The 15747-nt window shown below is 47.8% G+C and overlaps 26 non-coding genes across 26 annotated transcripts; 11 read left to right on the top strand and 15 right to left on the bottom strand.

Annotated features, from left to right (window-relative positions):
• The first annotated feature begins 1024 nt into the window (after positions 1-1024).
• Positions 1025-1096, top strand: trnad-guc (transfer RNA aspartic acid (anticodon GUC)). The gene has a single exon. It is a non-coding gene; the product is annotated as a tRNA-Asp (tRNA).
• A 103-nt stretch (positions 1097-1199) lies between these two features.
• On the bottom strand, positions 1200-1271 carry trnag-ucc (transfer RNA glycine (anticodon UCC)). Its single transcript has one exon. It is a non-coding gene; the product is annotated as a tRNA-Gly (tRNA).
• A 504-nt stretch (positions 1272-1775) lies between these two features.
• LOC141313471 (U5 spliceosomal RNA) lies at positions 1776-1891 on the bottom strand. The gene has a single exon (XR_012349543.1). It is a non-coding gene; the product is annotated as a U5 spliceosomal RNA (small nuclear RNA).
• A 1039-nt stretch (positions 1892-2930) lies between these two features.
• Positions 2931-3002, top strand: trnad-guc (transfer RNA aspartic acid (anticodon GUC)). Its single transcript has one exon. It is a non-coding gene; the product is annotated as a tRNA-Asp (tRNA).
• A 103-nt stretch (positions 3003-3105) lies between these two features.
• On the bottom strand, positions 3106-3177 carry trnag-ucc (transfer RNA glycine (anticodon UCC)). Its single transcript has one exon. It is a non-coding gene; the product is annotated as a tRNA-Gly (tRNA).
• A 505-nt stretch (positions 3178-3682) lies between these two features.
• LOC141314007 (U5 spliceosomal RNA) lies at positions 3683-3798 on the bottom strand. The gene has a single exon (XR_012350073.1). It is a non-coding gene; the product is annotated as a U5 spliceosomal RNA (small nuclear RNA).
• Positions 3799-4837: 1039 nt separating this feature from the next.
• On the top strand, positions 4838-4909 carry trnad-guc (transfer RNA aspartic acid (anticodon GUC)). Its single transcript has one exon. It is a non-coding gene; the product is annotated as a tRNA-Asp (tRNA).
• Positions 4910-5012: 103 nt separating this feature from the next.
• On the bottom strand, positions 5013-5084 carry trnag-ucc (transfer RNA glycine (anticodon UCC)). Its single transcript has one exon. It is a non-coding gene; the product is annotated as a tRNA-Gly (tRNA).
• Positions 5085-5589: 505 nt separating this feature from the next.
• LOC141314014 (U5 spliceosomal RNA) lies at positions 5590-5705 on the bottom strand. The gene has a single exon (XR_012350079.1). It is a non-coding gene; the product is annotated as a U5 spliceosomal RNA (small nuclear RNA).
• A 399-nt stretch (positions 5706-6104) lies between these two features.
• trnag-gcc (transfer RNA glycine (anticodon GCC)) lies at positions 6105-6175 on the top strand. The gene has a single exon. It is a non-coding gene; the product is annotated as a tRNA-Gly (tRNA).
• A 569-nt stretch (positions 6176-6744) lies between these two features.
• trnad-guc (transfer RNA aspartic acid (anticodon GUC)) lies at positions 6745-6816 on the top strand. The gene has a single exon. It is a non-coding gene; the product is annotated as a tRNA-Asp (tRNA).
• A 103-nt stretch (positions 6817-6919) lies between these two features.
• trnar-ucu (transfer RNA arginine (anticodon UCU)) lies at positions 6920-6991 on the bottom strand. The gene has a single exon. It is a non-coding gene; the product is annotated as a tRNA-Arg (tRNA).
• Positions 6992-7496: 505 nt separating this feature from the next.
• Positions 7497-7612, bottom strand: LOC141313424 (U5 spliceosomal RNA). Its single transcript, XR_012349496.1, has one exon. It is a non-coding gene; the product is annotated as a U5 spliceosomal RNA (small nuclear RNA).
• Positions 7613-8653: 1041 nt separating this feature from the next.
• Positions 8654-8725, top strand: trnad-guc (transfer RNA aspartic acid (anticodon GUC)). The gene has a single exon. It is a non-coding gene; the product is annotated as a tRNA-Asp (tRNA).
• Positions 8726-8828: 103 nt separating this feature from the next.
• trnag-ucc (transfer RNA glycine (anticodon UCC)) lies at positions 8829-8900 on the bottom strand. The gene has a single exon. It is a non-coding gene; the product is annotated as a tRNA-Gly (tRNA).
• Positions 8901-9405: 505 nt separating this feature from the next.
• LOC141314015 (U5 spliceosomal RNA) lies at positions 9406-9521 on the bottom strand. Its single transcript, XR_012350081.1, has one exon. It is a non-coding gene; the product is annotated as a U5 spliceosomal RNA (small nuclear RNA).
• Positions 9522-9920: 399 nt separating this feature from the next.
• trnag-gcc (transfer RNA glycine (anticodon GCC)) lies at positions 9921-9991 on the top strand. Its single transcript has one exon. It is a non-coding gene; the product is annotated as a tRNA-Gly (tRNA).
• A 744-nt stretch (positions 9992-10735) lies between these two features.
• On the bottom strand, positions 10736-10807 carry trnar-ucu (transfer RNA arginine (anticodon UCU)). Its single transcript has one exon. It is a non-coding gene; the product is annotated as a tRNA-Arg (tRNA).
• Positions 10808-11312: 505 nt separating this feature from the next.
• Positions 11313-11428, bottom strand: LOC141313425 (U5 spliceosomal RNA). Its single transcript, XR_012349497.1, has one exon. It is a non-coding gene; the product is annotated as a U5 spliceosomal RNA (small nuclear RNA).
• Positions 11429-12469: 1041 nt separating this feature from the next.
• Positions 12470-12541, top strand: trnad-guc (transfer RNA aspartic acid (anticodon GUC)). Its single transcript has one exon. It is a non-coding gene; the product is annotated as a tRNA-Asp (tRNA).
• Positions 12542-12644: 103 nt separating this feature from the next.
• Positions 12645-12716, bottom strand: trnag-ucc (transfer RNA glycine (anticodon UCC)). Its single transcript has one exon. It is a non-coding gene; the product is annotated as a tRNA-Gly (tRNA).
• Positions 12717-13221: 505 nt separating this feature from the next.
• LOC141313426 (U5 spliceosomal RNA) lies at positions 13222-13337 on the bottom strand. The gene has a single exon (XR_012349498.1). It is a non-coding gene; the product is annotated as a U5 spliceosomal RNA (small nuclear RNA).
• Positions 13338-13736: 399 nt separating this feature from the next.
• Positions 13737-13807, top strand: trnag-gcc (transfer RNA glycine (anticodon GCC)). Its single transcript has one exon. It is a non-coding gene; the product is annotated as a tRNA-Gly (tRNA).
• Positions 13808-14378: 571 nt separating this feature from the next.
• On the top strand, positions 14379-14450 carry trnad-guc (transfer RNA aspartic acid (anticodon GUC)). Its single transcript has one exon. It is a non-coding gene; the product is annotated as a tRNA-Asp (tRNA).
• Positions 14451-15129: 679 nt separating this feature from the next.
• LOC141314017 (U5 spliceosomal RNA) lies at positions 15130-15245 on the bottom strand. The gene has a single exon (XR_012350083.1). It is a non-coding gene; the product is annotated as a U5 spliceosomal RNA (small nuclear RNA).
• Positions 15246-15644: 399 nt separating this feature from the next.
• Positions 15645-15715, top strand: trnag-gcc (transfer RNA glycine (anticodon GCC)). The gene has a single exon. It is a non-coding gene; the product is annotated as a tRNA-Gly (tRNA).
• Positions 15716-15747: the final 32 nt, after the last annotated feature.

Genomic DNA, 15747 nt, shown 5'->3' on the forward strand with positions numbered 1-15747 from the left:
AGCATGTGCGCTCCCTGTGGTAAACCACTATACTCACAAAGGGTAATCTAGGGTGCCGATAAGATTTTCATCTCCCCCTCACTCCAAATGGGAGGAGTAAAAGTTAAAAAGTCTCTTCCATCATCCATTCTCGCCTGCCACACAGGAGGCCTGGCTCTGATTCCCGGGCAAATGCAGGAACAGAGTTCTTTTAAGTAAGGGGTGTGTGTTTGCATGTGTGTGGGATTCTTTAAAATGAGCCTTGAAGGCCAAGCCTGATTTGCTAGAAGGAGCTCCAAACTTTGCATATTGACCCAACCCCCCTTTACCTGGATTTGACGTGTAACAGTTACGCACCATTACTAAATCCAGGGCAATGTGAAGGCCGAAGTTCTCCCAGCCGAGCATTGGTGGTTCAGTGGTAGATTTCTCGCCTGCCACGCGGGAGACCCGGGTCCGATTCCCGGCCAATGCAGGAACGGAGTGCTTTTAATTAAGTTGTGTGTGTGCTTGCATGTGTGTAAGGTTCTTTAAAATGAAGCCTGATTTACTTGAAGGAGCTCCAACCTTTGCATACCGACCAACCCCCGTTCCCTGCCGAATCTTTTCAGAAACTCATTAGTCCGTCTATATTCGTCAAATGCCTATAAAACTTGTTCACTTTATCTATAGGTTGACGAAGTTTAGCAGTGGGCAATATACTCGTAAATGCGGTGTTAATTCCAAACGTTCTCCCTCCTTTCCGAGCATTGGTGGTTCAGTGGTAGAATTCTAGCAGTGGGCGATATGATCCACGTAAATGCGATGTTACTGCCACATGATTTCCCATCCTTTTTTTCATGTTCCCATTATGAAAAGTAAAAAAAAAATAGTAATAATAGTAAAGTGCTCCAAATGAGGACCCCCTGTAATGTGTAGCATTCAAGATATTGGGAGACTCAATAAGATCAAGGCAGGTTGATTTGTTTTTTTCATGGAGTAGTGGCTCCTTATGCTGATGTCGGTGAAGTCAAGTCGGCTGGGGGCGAAGCACAGCGGGTACAGCTCCTCGTTAGTATAGTGGACAGTATCTCCGCCTGTCACGCGGAAGACCGGGGTTCGATTCCCCGACGGGGAGACCCAGCTCTTTGCTGCTGCTGAACGACTCATCCAAAAGATTTTGGTGCTGACAGAGGTCACAGAAGGAGTTCTGCTTCAACGTCAGCCAGAGCCAAAACAAATGCGTTGGCCGGGAATCGAACCCGGGTCAACTGCTTGGAAGGCAGCTATGCTCACCACTATACCACCAACGCAAGTTCCCGACTCCAGCTTTTAGCCATCTGAAAAGAATGCTTGAAATGCACAAGTCAATGATAGGGCAAAAGGAGCTGAAGCCATCTTTGTTTGTATCCCGTCATGTACGAGAGAGTACTGTCTTTCCATGCGGGCTAAAGAAATCTGGAGCTGCGACGCAGAAAGCGCAAAGGCCGCAAGTACAGAACGTGGTGAGGCGCGCTTCGTTCCACCGCCCATTGGCTGGTGGCCAGTTTTACACTTGACACTCCAATACAGCTCTGTTGTGAGCAGAAAAGAATGCTGGAAGTACATAAGTCACTGACAGGGCCAAAGTAGCTGAAGCCCAAGGTTTGGATCCCATCATGTCATGAGAGTGCTGTCTTTCCATGCTGGCTGAAAAAAATGTGAAGTTGCGACACAGGAAGCGCAAAGGCTGCAAACACGGTCCACGAGAAAGCACGCTTTGCTCCAATGCACATTGGTGTGTGGTCAGATTTAGTCTGCTATTGAAACTGCAGTGCAGCTCTGCTGTGAGCAGAGCACCCAAAAATACAGGTCACTCGGAAAGGTTCCCCTCCACGGAAATCTTTAGTAAAAGGCGAAAGATTTATGCGTCTATGAAGAGAAATTCGAGTTGTGTGCCCATGCGCTTGAGCATGTGCGCTCCCTGTGGTAAACCACTATACTCACAAAGGGTAATCTAGGGTGCCGATAAGATTTTCATCTCCCCCTCACTCCAAATGGGAGGAGTAAAAGTTAAAAAGTCTCTTCCATCATCCATTCTCGCCTGCCACACAGGAGGCCTGGCTCTGATTCCCGGGCAAATGCAGGAACAGAGTTCTTTTAAGTAAGGGGTGTGTGTTTGCATGTGTGTGGGATTCTTTAAAATGAGCCTTGAAGGCCAAGCCTGATTTGCTAGAAGGAGCTCCAAACTTTGCATATTGACCCAACCCCACTTTACCTGGATTTGACGTGTAACAGTTACGCACCATTACTAAATCCAGGGCAATGTGAAGGCCGAAGTTCTCCCAGCCGAGCATTGGTGGTTCAGTGGTAGATTTCTCGCCTGCCACGCGGGAGACCCGGGTCCGATTCCCGGCCAATGCAGGAACGGAGTGCTTTTAATTAAGTTGTGTGTGTGCTTGCATGTGTGTAAGGTTCTTTAAAATGAAGCCTGATTTACTTGAAGGAGCTCCAACCTTTGCATACCGACCAACCCCCGTTCCCTGCCGAATCTTTTCAGAAACTCATTAGTCCGTCTATATTCGTCAAATGCCTATAAAACTTGTTCACTTTATCTATAGGTTGACGAAGTTTAGCAGTGGGCAATATACTCGTAAATGCGGTGTTAATTCCAAACGTTCTCCCTCCTTTCCGAGCATTGGTGGTTCAGTGGTAGAATTCTAGCAGTGGGCGATATGATCCACGTAAATGCGATGTTACTGCCACATGATTTCCCATCCTTTTTTTCATGTTCCCATTATGAAAAGTAAAAAAAAAAAGTAATAATAGTAAAGTGCTCCAAATGAGGACCCCCTGTAATGTGTAGAATTCAAGATATTGGGAGACTCAATAAGATCAAGGCAGGTTGATTTGTTTTTTTCATGGAGTAGTGGCTCCTTATGCTGATGTCGGTGAAGTCAAGTCGGCTGGGGGCGAAGCACAGCGGGTACAGCTCCTCGTTAGTATAGTGGACAGTATCTCCGCCTGTCACGCGGAAGACCGGGGTTCGATTCCCCGACGGGGAGACCCAGCTCTTTGCTGCTGCTGAACGACTCATCCAAAAGATTTTGGTGCTGACAGAGGTCACAGAAGGAGTTCTGCTTCAACGTCAGCCAGAGCCAAAACAAATGCGTTGGCCGGGAATCGAACCCGGGTCAACTGCTTGGAAGGCAGCTATGCTCACCACTATACCACCAACGCAAGTTCCCGACTCCAGCTTTTAGCCTTCTGAAAAGAATGCTTGAAATGCACAAGTCACTGATAGGGCAAAAGGAGCTGAAGCCATCTTTGTTTGTATCCCGTCATGTACGAGAGAGTACTGTCTTTCCATGCGGGCTAAAGAAATCTGGAGCTGCGACGCAGAAAGCGCAAAGGCCGCAAGTACAGAACGTGGTGAGGCGCGCTTCGTTCCACCGCCCATTGGCTGGTGGCCAGTTTTACTCTTGACACTCCAATACAGCTCTGTTGTGAGCAGAAAAGAATGCTGGAAGTACATAAGTCACTGACAGGGCCAAAGTAGCTGAAGCCCAAGGTTTGGATCCCATCATGTCATGAGAGTGCTGTCTTTCCATGCTGGCTGAAAAAAAATGTGAAGTTGCGACACAGGAAGCGCAAAGGCTGCAAACACGGTCCACGAGAAAGCACGCTTTGCTCCAATGCACATTGGTGTGTGGTCAGATTTAGTCTGCTATTGAAACTGCAGTGCAGCTCTGCTGTGAGCAGAGCACCCAAAAATACAGATCACTCGGAAAGGTTTCCCTCCACGGAAATCTTTAGTAAAAGGCGAAAGATTTATGCGTCTATGAAGAGAAACTCGAGTTGTGTGCCCATGCGCTTGAGCATGTGCGCTCCCTGTGGTAAACCACTATACTCACAAAGGGTAATCTAGGGTGCCGATAAGATTTTCATCTCCCCCTCACTCCAAATGGGAGGAGTAAAAGTTAAAAAGTCTCTTCCATCATCCATTCTCGCCTGCCACACAGGAGGCCTGGCTCTGATTCCCGGGCAAATGCAGGAACAGAGTTCTTTTAAGTAAGGGGTGTGTGTTTGCATGTGTGTGGGATTCTTTAAAATGAGCCTTGAAGGCCAAGCCTGATTTGCTAGAAGGAGCTCCAAACTTTGCATATTGACCCAACCCCCCTTTACCTGGATTTGACGTGTAACAGTTACGCACCATTACTAAATCCAGGGCAATGTGAAGGCCGAAAGTCTCCCAGCCGAGCATTGGTGGTTCAGTGGTAGAATTCTCGCCTGCCACGCTGGAGACCCGGGTCCGATTCCCGGCCAAAGCAGGAACAGTGTGCTTTTAATTAAGTTGTGTGTGTGCTTGCATGTGTGTAAGGTTCTTTAAAATGAAGCCTGATTTACTTGAAGGAGCTCCAACCTTTGCATACCGACCAACCCCCGTTCCCTGCCGAATCTTTTCAGAAACTCATTAGTCCGTCTATATTCGTCAAATGCCTTTAAAACTTGTTTACTTTATCTATAGGTTGACGAAGTTTAGCAGTGGGCAATATACTCGTAAATGCGGTGTTAATTCCAAACGTTCTCCCTCCTTTCCGAGCATTGGTGGTTCAGTGGTAGAATTCTAGCAGTGGGCGATATGATCCACGTAAATGCGATGTTACTGCCACATGATTTCCCATCCTTTTTTTCATGTTCCCGTTATGAAAAGTAAAAAAAAATAGTAATAATAGTAAAGTGGTCCAAATGAGGACCCCCTGTAATGTGTAGCATTCAAGATATTGGGAGACTCAATAAGATCAAGGCAGGTTGATTTGTTTTTTTCATGGAGTAGTGGCTCCTTATGCTGATGTCGGTGAAGTCAAGTCGGCTGGGGGCGGAGAACAGCGGGTACAGCTCCTCGTTGGTATAGTGGACAGTATCTCCGCCTGTCACGCGGAAGACCGGGGTTCGATTCCCCGACGGGGAGACCCAGCTCTTTGCTGCTGCTGAACGACTCATCCAAAAGATTTTGGTGCTGACAGAGGTCACAGAAGGAGTTCTGCTTCAACGTCAGCCAGAGCCAAAACAAATGCGTTGGCCGGGAATCGAACCCGGGTCAACTGCTTGGAAGGCAGCTATGCTCACCACTATACCACCAACGCAAGTTCCCGACTCCAGCTTTTAGCCATCTGAAAAGAATGCTTGAAATGCACAAGTCACTGATAGGGCAAAAGGAGCTGAAGCCATCTTTGTTTGTATCCCGTCATGTACGAGAGAGTGCTGTCTTTCCATGCGGGCTAAAGAAATCTGGAGCTGCGACGCAGAAAGCGCAAAGGCCGCAAGTACAGAACGTGGTGAGGCGCGCTTCGTTCCACCGCCCATTGGCTGGTGGCCAGTTTTACTCTTGACACTCCAATACAGCTCTGTTGTGAGCAGAAAAGAATGCTGGAAGTACATAAGTCACTGACAGGGCCAAAGTAGCTGAAGCCCAAGGTTTGGATCCCATCATGTCATGAGAGTGCTGTCTTTCCATGCTGGCTGAAAAAAAATGTGAAGTTGCGACACAGGAAGCGCAAAGGCTGCAAACACGGTCCACGAGAAAGCACGCTTTGCTCCAATGCACATTGGTGTGTGGTCAGATTTAGTCTGCTATTGAAACTGCAGTGCAGCTCTGCTGTGAGCAGAGCACCCAAAAATACAGGTCACTCGGAAAGGTTCCCCTCCACGGAAATCTTTAGTAAAAGGCGAAAGATTTATGCGTCTATGAAGAGAAACTCGAGTTGTGTGCCCATGCGCTTGAGCATGTGCGCTCCCTGTGGTAAACCACTATACTCACAAAGGGTAATCTAGGGTGCCGATAAGATTTTCATCTCCCCCTCACTCCAAATGGGAGGAGTAAAAGTTAAAAAGTCTCTTCCATCATCCATTCTCGCCTGCCACACAGGAGGCCTGGCTCTGATTCCCGGGCAAATGCAGGAACAGAGTTCTTTTAAGTAAGGGGTGTGTGTTTGCATGTGTGTGGGATTCTTTAAAATGAGCCTTGAAGGCCAAGCCTGATTTGCTAGAAGGAGCTCCAAACTTTGCATATTGACCCAACCCCCCTTTACCTGGATTTGACGTGTAACAGTTACGCACCATTACTAAATCCAGGGCAATGTGAAGGCCGAAAGTCTCCCAGCCGAGCATTGGTGGTTCAGTGGTAGAATTCTCGCCTGCCACGCGGGAGACCCGGGTCCGATTCCCGGCCAATGCAGGAACGGAGTGCTTTTAATTAAGTTGTGTGTGTGCTTGCATGTGTGTAAGGTTCTTTAAAATGAAGCCTGATTTACTTGAAGGAGCTCCAACCTTTGCATACCGACCAACCCCCGTTCCCTGACGAATCTTTTCAGAAACTCATTAGTCCGTCTATATTCGTCAAATGCCTATAAAACTTGTTCACTTTATCTATAGGTTGACGAAGTTTAGCAGTGGGCAATATACTCGTAAATGCGGTGTTAATTCCAAACGTTCTCCCTCCTTTCCGAGCATTGGTGGTTCAGTGGTAGAATTCTAGCAGTGGGCGATATGATCCACGTAAATGCGATGTTACTGCCACATGATTTCCCATCCTTTTTTTCATGTTCCCATTATGAAAAGTAAAAAAAAATAGTAATAATAGTAAAGTGGTCCAAATGAGGACCCCCTGTAATGTGTAGCATTCAAGATATTGGGAGACTCAATAAGATCAAGGCAGGTTGATTTGTTTTTTTCATGGAGTAGTGGCTCCTTATGCTGATGTCGGTGAAGTCAAGTCGGCTGGGGGCGGGGAACAGCGGGTACAGCTCCTCGTTAGTATAGTGGACAGTATCTCCGCCTGTCACGCGGAAGACCGGGGTTCGATTCCCCGACGGGGAGACCCAGCTCTTTGCTGCTGCTGAACGACTCATCCAAAAGATTTTGGTGCTGACAGAGGTCACAGAAGGAGTTCTGCTTCATCGTCAGCCAGAGCCAAAACAAATGCGTTGGCCGGGAATCGAACCCGGGTCAACTGCTTAGAAGGCAGCTATGCTCACCACTATACCACCAACGCAAGTTCCCGACTCCAGCTTTTAGCCATCTGAAAAGAATGCTTGAAATGCACAAGTCACTGATAGGGCAAAAGGAGCTGAAGCCATCTTTGTTTGTATCCCGTCATGTACGAGAGAGTGCTGTCTTTCCATGCGGGCTAAAGAAATCTGGAGCTGCGACGCAGAAAGCGCAAAGGCCGCAAGTACAGAACGTGGTGAGGCGCGCTTCGTTCCACCGCCCATTGGCTGGTGGCCAGTTTTACTCTTGACACTCCAATACAGCTCTGTTGTGAGCAGAAAAGAATGCTGGAAGTACATAAGTCACTGACAGGGCCAAAGTAGCTGAAGCCCAAGGTTTGGATCCCATCATGTCATGAGAGTGCTGTCTTTCCATGCTGGCTGAAAAAAAATGTGAAGTTGCGACACAGGAAGCGCAAAGGCTGCAAACACGGTCCACGAGAAAGCACGCTTTGCTCCAATGCACATTGGTGTGTGGTCAGATTTAGTCTGCTATTGAAACTGCAGTGCAGCTCTGCTGTGAGCAGAGCACCCAAAAATACAGGTCACTCGGAAAGGTTCCCCTCCACGGAAATCTTTAGTAAAAGGCGAAAGATTTATGCGTCTATGAAGAGAAACTCGAGTGGTGTGCCCATGCGCTTGAGCATGTGCGCTCCCTGTGGTAAACCACTATACTCACAAAGGGTAATCTAGGGTGCCGATAAGATTTTCATCTCCCCCTCACTCCAAATGGGAGGAGTAAAAGTTAAAAAGTCTCTTCCATCATCCATTCTCGCCTGCCACACAGGAGGCCTGGCTCTGATTCCCGGGCAAATGCAGGAACAGAGTTCTTTTAAGTAAGGGGTGTGTGTTTGCATGTGTGTGGGATTCTTTAAAATGAGCCTTGAAGGCCAAGCCTGATTTGCTAGAAGGAGCTCCAAACTTTGCATATTGACCCAACCCCCCTTTACCTGGATTTGACGTGTAACAGTTACGCACCATTACTAAATCCAGGGCAATGTGAAGGCCGAAGTTCTCCCAGCCGAGCATTGGTGGTTCAGTGGTAGATTTCTCGCCTGCCACGCGGGAGACCCGGGTCCGATTCCCGGCCAATGCAGGAACGGAGTGCTTTTAATTAAGTTGTGTGTGTGCTTGCATGTGTGTAAGGTTCTTTAAAATGAAGCCTGATTTACTTGAAGGAGCTCCAACCTTTGCATACCGACCAACCCCCGTTCCCTGCCGAATCTTTTCAGAAACTCATTAGTCCGTCTATATTCGTCAAATGCCTATAAAACTTGTTCACTTTATCTATAGGTTGACGAAGTTTAGCAGTGGGCAATATACTCGTAAATGCGGTGTTAATTCCAAACGTTCTCCCTCCTTTCCGAGCATTGGTGGTTCAGTGGTAGAATTCTAGCAGTGGGCGATATGATCCACGTAAATGCGATGTTACTGCCACATGATTTCCCATCCTTTTTTTCATGTTCCCATTATGAAAAGTAAAAAAAAAAATAGTAATAATAGTAAAGTGCTCCAAATGAGGACCCCCTGTAATGTGTAGCATTCAAGATATTGGGAGACTCAATAAGATCAAGGCAGGTTGATTTGTTTTTTTCATGGAGTAGTGGCTCCTTATGCTGATGTCGGTGAAGTCAAGTCGGCTGGGGGCGAAGCACAGCGGGTTCAGCTCCTCGTTAGTATAGTGGACAGTATCTCCGCCTGTCACGCGGAAGACCGGGGTTCGATTCCCCGACGGGGAGACCCAGCTCTTTGCTGCTGCTGAACGACTCATCCAAAAGATTTTGGTGCTGACAGAGGTCACAGAAGGAGTTCTGCTTCAACGTCAGCCAGAGCCAAAACAAATGCGTTGGCCGGGAATCGAACCCGGGTCAACTGCTTGGAAGGCAGCTATGCTCACCACTATACCACCAACGCAAGTTCCCGACTCCAGCTTTTAGCCATCTGAAAAGAATGCTTGAAATGCACAAGTCAATGATAGGGCAAAAGGAGCTGAAGCCATCTTTGTTTGTATCCCGTCATGTACGAGAGAGTACTGTCTTTCCATGCGGGCTAAAGAAATCTGGAGCTGCGACGCAGAAAGCGCAAAGGCCGCAAGTACAGAACGTGGTGAGGCGCGCTTCGTTCCACCGCCCATTGGCTGGTGGCCAGTTTTACTCTTGACACTCCAATACAGCTCTGTTGTGAGCAGAAAAGAATGCTGGAAGTACATAAGTCACTGACAGGGCCAAAGTAGCTGAAGCCCAAGGTTTGGATCCCATCATGTCATGAGAGTGCTGTCTTTCCATGCTGGCTGAAAAAAAATGTGAAGTTGCGACACAGGAAGCGCAAAGGCTGCAAACACGGTCCACGAGAAAGCACGCTTTGCTCCAATGCACATTGGTGTGTGGTCAGATTTAGTCTGCTATTGAAACTGCAGTGCAGCTCTGCTGTGAGCAGAGCACCCAAAAATACAGGTCACTCGGAAAGGTTCCCCTCCACGGAAATCTTTAGTAAAAGGCGAAAGATTTATGCGTCTATGAAGAGAAACTCGAGTTGTGTGCCCATGCGCTTGAGCATGTGCGCTCCCTGTGGTAAACCACTATACTCACAAAGGGTAATCTAGGGTGCCGATAAGATTTTCATCTCCCCCTCACTCCAAATGGGAGGAGTAAAAGTTAAAAAGTCTCTTCCATCATCCATTCTCGCCTGCCACACAGGAGGCCTGGCTCTGATTCCCGGGCAAATGCAGGAACAGAGTTCTTTTAAGTAAGGGGTGTGTGTTTGCATGTGTGTGGGATTCTTTAAAATGAGCCTTGAAGGCCAAGCCTGATTTGCTAGAAGGAGCTCCAAACTTTGCATATTGACCCAACCCCCCTTTACCTGGATTTGACGTGTAACAGTTACGCACCATTACTAAATCCAGGGCAATGTGAAGGCCGAAAGTCTCCCAGCCGAGCATTGGTGGTTCAGTGGTAGAATTCTCGCCTGCCACGCGGGAGACCCGGGTCCGATTCCCGGCCAATGCAGGAACGGAGTGCTTTTAATTAAGTTGTGTGTGTGCTTGCATGTGTGTAAGGTTCTTTAAAATGAAGCCTGATTTACTTGAAGGAGCTCCAACCTTTGCATACCGACCAACCCCCGTTCCCTGACGAATCTTTTCAGAAACTCATTAGTCCGTCTATATTCGTCAAATGCCTATAAAACTTGTTCACTTTATCTATAGGTTGACGAAGTTTAGCAGTGGGCAATATACTCGTAAATGCGGTGTTAATTCCAAACGTTCTCCCTCCTTTCCGAGCATTGGTGGTTCAGTGGTAGAATTCTAGCAGTGGGCGATATGATCCACGTAAATGCGATGTTACTGCCACATGATTTCCCATCCTTTTTTTCATGTTCCCATTATGAAAAGTAAAAAAAAATAGTAATAATAGTAAAGTGGTCCAAATGAGGACCCCCTGTAATGTGTAGCATTCAAGATATTGGGAGACTCAATAAGATCAAGGCAGGTTGATTTGTTTTTTTCATGGAGTAGTGGCTCCTTATGCTGATGTCGGTGAAGTCAAGTCGGCTGGGGGCGGAGAACAGCGGGTACAGCTCCTCGTTAGTATAGTGGACAGTATCTCCGCCTGTCACGTGGAAGACCGGGGTTCGATTCCCCGACGGGGAGACCCAGCTCTTTGCTGCTGCTGAACGACTCATCCAAAAGATTTTGGTGCTGACAGAGGTCACAGAAGGAGTTCTGCTTCAACGTCAGCCAGAGCCAAAACAAATGCGTTGGCCGGGAATCGAACCCGGGTCAACTGCTTAGAAGGCAGCTATGCTCACCACTATACCACCAACGCAAGTTCCCGACTCCAGCTTTTAGCCATCTGAAAAGAATGCTTGAAATGCACAAGTCACTGATAGGGCAAAAGGAGCTGAAGCCATCTTTGTTTGTATCCCGTCATGTACGAGAGAGTGCTGTCTTTCCATGCGGGCTAAAGAAATCTGGAGCTGCGACGCAGAAAGCGCAAAGGCCGCAAGTACAGAACGTGGTGAGGCGCGCTTCGTTCCACCGCCCATTGGCTGGTGGCCAGTTTTACTCTTGACACTCCAATACAGCTCTGTTGTGAGCAGAAAAGAATGCTGGAAGTACATAAGTCACTGACAGGGCCAAAGTAGCTGAAGCCCAAGGTTTGGATCCCATCATGTCATGAGAGTGCTGTCTTTCCATGCTGGCTGAAAAAAAATGTGAAGTTGCGACACAGGAAGCGCAAAGGCTGCAAACACGGTCCACGAGAAAGCACGCTTTGCTCCAATGCACATTGGTGTGTGGTCAGATTTAGTCTGCTATTGAAACTGCAGTGCAGCTCTGCTGTGAGCAGAGCACCCAAAAATACAGGTCACTCGGAAAGGTTCCCCTCCACGGAAATCTTTAGTAAAAGGCGAAAGATTTATGCGTCTATGAAGAGAAACTCGAGTGGTGTGCCCATGCGCTTGAGCATGTGCGCTCCCTGTGGTAAACCACTATACTCACAAAGGGTAATCTAGGGTGCCGATAAGATTTTCATCTCCCCCTCACTCCAAATGGGAGGAGTAAAAGTTAAAAAGTCTCTTCCATCATCCATTCTCGCCTGCCACACAGGAGGCCTGGCTCTGATTCCCGGGCAAATGCAGGAACAGAGTTCTTTTAAGTAAGGGGTGTGTGTTTGCATGTGTGTGGGATTCTTTAAAATGAGCCTTGAAGGCCAAGCCTGATTTGCTAGAAGGAGCTCCAAACTTTGCATATTGACCCAACCCCCCTTTACCTGGATTTGACGTGTAACAGTTACGCACCATTACTAAATCCAGGGCAATGTGAAGGCCGAAGTTCTCCCAGCCGAGCATTGGTGGTTCAGTGGTAGATTTCTCGCCTGCCACGCGGGAGACCCGGGTCCGATTCCCGGCCAATGCAGGAACGGAGTGCTTTTAATTAAGTTGTGTGTGTGCTTGCATGTGTGTAAGGTTCTTTAAAATGAAGCCTGATTTACTTGAAGGAGCTCCAACCTTTGCATACCGACCAACCCCCGTTCCCTGCCGAATCTTTTCAGAAACTCATTAGTCCGTCTATATTCGTCAAATGCCTATAAAACTTGTTCACTTTATCTATAGGTTGACGAAGTTTAGCAGTGGGCAATATACTCGTAAATGCGGTGTTAATTCCAAACGTTCTCCCTCCTTTCCGAGCATTGGTGGTTCAGTGGTAGAATTCTAGCAGTGGGCGATATGATCCACGTAAATGCGATGTTACTGCCACATGATTTCCCATCCTTTTTTTCATGTTCCCATTATGAAAAGTAAAAAAAAAAATAGTAATAATAGTAAAGTGCTCCAAATGAGGACCCCCTGTAATGTGTAGCATTCAAGATATTGGGAGACTCAATAAGATCAAGGCAGGTTGATTTGTTTTTTTCATGGAGTAGTGGCTCCTTATGCTGATGTCGGTGAAGTCAAGTCGGCTGGGGGCGAAGCACAGCGGGTTCAGCTCCTCGTTAGTATAGTGGACAGTATCTCCGCCTGTCACGCGGAAGACCGGGGTTCGATTCCCCGACGGGGAGACCCAGCTCTTTGCTGCTGCTGAACGACTCATCCAAAAGATTTTGGTGCTGACAGAGGTCACAGAAGGAGTTCTGCTTCAACGTCAGCCAGAGCCAAAACAAATGCGTTGGCCGGGAATCGAACCCGGGTCAACTGCTTGGAAGGCAGCTATGCTCACCACTATACCACCAACGCAAGTTCCCGACTCCAGCTTTTAGCCATCTGAAAAGAATGCTTGAAATGCACAAGTCAATGATAGGGCAAAAGGAGCTGAAGCCATCTTTGTTTGTATCCCGTCATGTACGAGAGAGTACTGTCTTTCCATGCGGGCTAAAGAAATCTGGAGCTGCGACGCAGAAAGCGCAAAGGCCGCAAGTACAGAACGTGGTGAGGCGCGCTTCGTTCCACCGCCCATTGGCTGGTGGCCAGTTTTACTCTTGACACTCCAATACAGCTCTGTTGTGAGCAGAAAAGAATGCTGGAAGTACATAAGTCACTGACAGGGCCAAAGTAGCTGAAGCCCAAGGTTTGGATCCCATCATGTCATGAGAGTGCTGTCTTTCCATGCTGGCTGAAAAAAAATGTGAAGTTGCGACACAGGAAGCGCAAAGGCTGCAAACACGGTCCACGAGAAAGCACGCTTTGCTCCAATGCACATTGGTGTGTGGTCAGATTTAGTCTGCTATTGAAACTGCAGTGCAGCTCTGCTGTGAGCAGAGCACCCAAAAATACAGGTCACTCGGAAAGGTTCCCCTCCACGGAAATCTTTAGTAAAAGGCGAAAGATTTATGCGTCTATGAAGAGAAACTCGAGTGGTGTGCCCATGCGCTTGAGCATGTGCGCTCCCTGTGGTAAACCACTATACTCACAAAGGGTAATCTAGGGTGCCGATAAGATTTTCATCTCCCCCTCACTCCAAATGGGAGGAGTAAAAGTTAAAAAGTCTCTTCCATCATCCATTCTCGCCTGCCACACAGGAGGCCTGGCTCTGATTCCCGGGCAAATGCAGGAACAGAGTTCTTTTAAGTAAGGGGTGTGTGTTTGCATGGGTGTGGGATTCTTTAAAATGAGCCTTGAAGGCCAAGCCTGATTTGCTAGAAGGAGCTCCAAACTTTGCATATTGACCCAACCCCCCTTTACCTGGATTTGACGTATAACAGTTACGCACCATTACTAAATCCAGGGCAATGTGAAGGCCGAAAGTCTCCCAGCCGAGCATTGGTGGTTCAGTGGTAGAATTCTCGCCTGCCACGCGGGAGACCCGGGTCCGATTCCCGGCCAATGCAGGAACGGAGTGCTTTTAATTAAGTTGTGTGTGTGCTTGCATGTGTGTAAGGTTCTTTAAAATGAAGCCTGATTTACTTGAAGGAGCTCCAACCTTTGCATACCGACCAACCCCCGTTCCCTGCCGAATCTTTTCAGAAACTCATTAGTCCGTCTATATTCGTCAAATGCCTATAAAACTTGTTCACTTTATCTATAGGTTGACGAAGTTTAGCAGTGGGCAATATACTCGTAAATGCGGTGTTAATTCCAAACGTTCTCCCTCCTTTCCGAGCATTGGTGGTTCAGTGGTAGTATTCTAGCAGTGGGCGATATGATCCACGTAAATGCGATGTTACTGCCACATGATTTCCCATCCTTTTTTTCATGTTCCCATTATGAAAAGTAAAAAAAAAAATAGTAATAATAGTAAAGTGCTCCAAATGAGGACCCCCTGTAATGTGTAGCATTCAAGATATTGGGAGACTCAATAAGATCAAGGCAGGTTGATTTGTTTTTTTCATGGAGTAGTGGCTCCTTATGCTGATGTCGGTGAAGTCAAGTCGGCTGGGGGCGGAGAACAGCAGGTACAGCTCCTCGTTAGTATAGTGGACAGTATCTCCGCCTGTCACGCGGAAGACCGGGGTTCGATTCCCCGACGGGGAGACCCAGCTCTTTGCTGCTGCTGAACGACTCATCCAAAAGATTTTGGTGCTGACAGAGGTCACAGAAGGAGTTCTGCTTCAACGTCAGCCAGAGCCAAAACAAATGCGTTGGCCGGGAATCGAACCCGGGTCAACTGCTTGGAAGGCAGCTATGCTCACCACTATACCAACAACGCAAGTTCCCGACTCCAGCTTTTAGCCATCTGAAAAGAATCCTTGAAATGCACAAGTCACTGATAGGGCAAAAGGAGCTGAAGCCATCTTTGTTTGTATCCCGTCATGTACGAGAGAGTGCTGTCTTTCCATGCGGGCTAAAGAAATCTGGAGCTGCGACGCAGAAAGCGCAAAGGCCGCAAGTACAGAACGTGGTGAGGCGCGCTTCGTTCCACCGCCCATTGGCTGGTGGCCAGTTTTACTCTTGACACTCCAATACAGCTCTGTTGTGAGCAGAAAAGAATGCTGGAAGTACATAAGTCACTGACAGGGCCAAAGTAGCTGAAGCCCAAGGTTTGGATCCCATCATGTCATGAGAGTGCTGTCTTTCCATGCTGGCTGAAAAAAATGTGAAGTTGCGACACAGGAAGCGCAAAGGCTGCAAACACGGTCCACGAGAAAGCACGCTTTGCTCCAATGCACATTGGTGTGTGGTCAGATTTAGTCTGCTATTGAAACTGCAGTGCAGCTCTGCTGTGAGCAGAGCACCCAAAAATACAGGTCACTCGGAAAGGTTCCCCTCCACGGAAATCTTTAGTAAAAGGCGAAAGATTTATGCGTCTATGAAGAGAAACTCGAGTTGTGTGCCCATGCGCTTGAGCATGTGCGCTCCCTGTGGTAAACCACTATACTCACAAAGGGTAATCTAGGGTGCCGATAAGATTTTCATCTCCCCCTCACTCCAAATGGGAGGAGTAAAAGTTAAAAAGTCTCTTCCATCATCCATTCTCGCCTGCCACACAGGAGGCCTGGCTCTGATTCCCGGGCAAATGCAGGAACAGAGTTCTTTTAAGTAAGGGGTGTGTGTTTGCATGTGTGTGGGATTCTTTAAAATGAGCCTTGAAGGCCAAGCCTGATTTGCTAGAAGGAGCTCCAAACTTTGCATATTGACCCAACCCCCCTTTACCTGGATTTGACGTGTAACAGTTACGCACCATTACTAAATCCAGGGCAATGTGAAGGCCGAAAGTCTCCCAGCCGAGCATTGGTGGTTCAGTGGTAGAATTCTCGCCTGCCACGCGGGAGACCCGGGTCCGATTCCCGGCCAATGCAGGAACAGTGTGCTTTTAATTAAGTTGTGTGTG

Source organism: Garra rufa, unplaced genomic scaffold, assembly GCF_049309525.1.
Source record: "Garra rufa unplaced genomic scaffold, GarRuf1.0 hap1_unplaced_007, whole genome shotgun sequence".
NCBI classification, from domain to species: domain Eukaryota; kingdom Metazoa; phylum Chordata; class Actinopteri; order Cypriniformes; family Cyprinidae; genus Garra; species Garra rufa.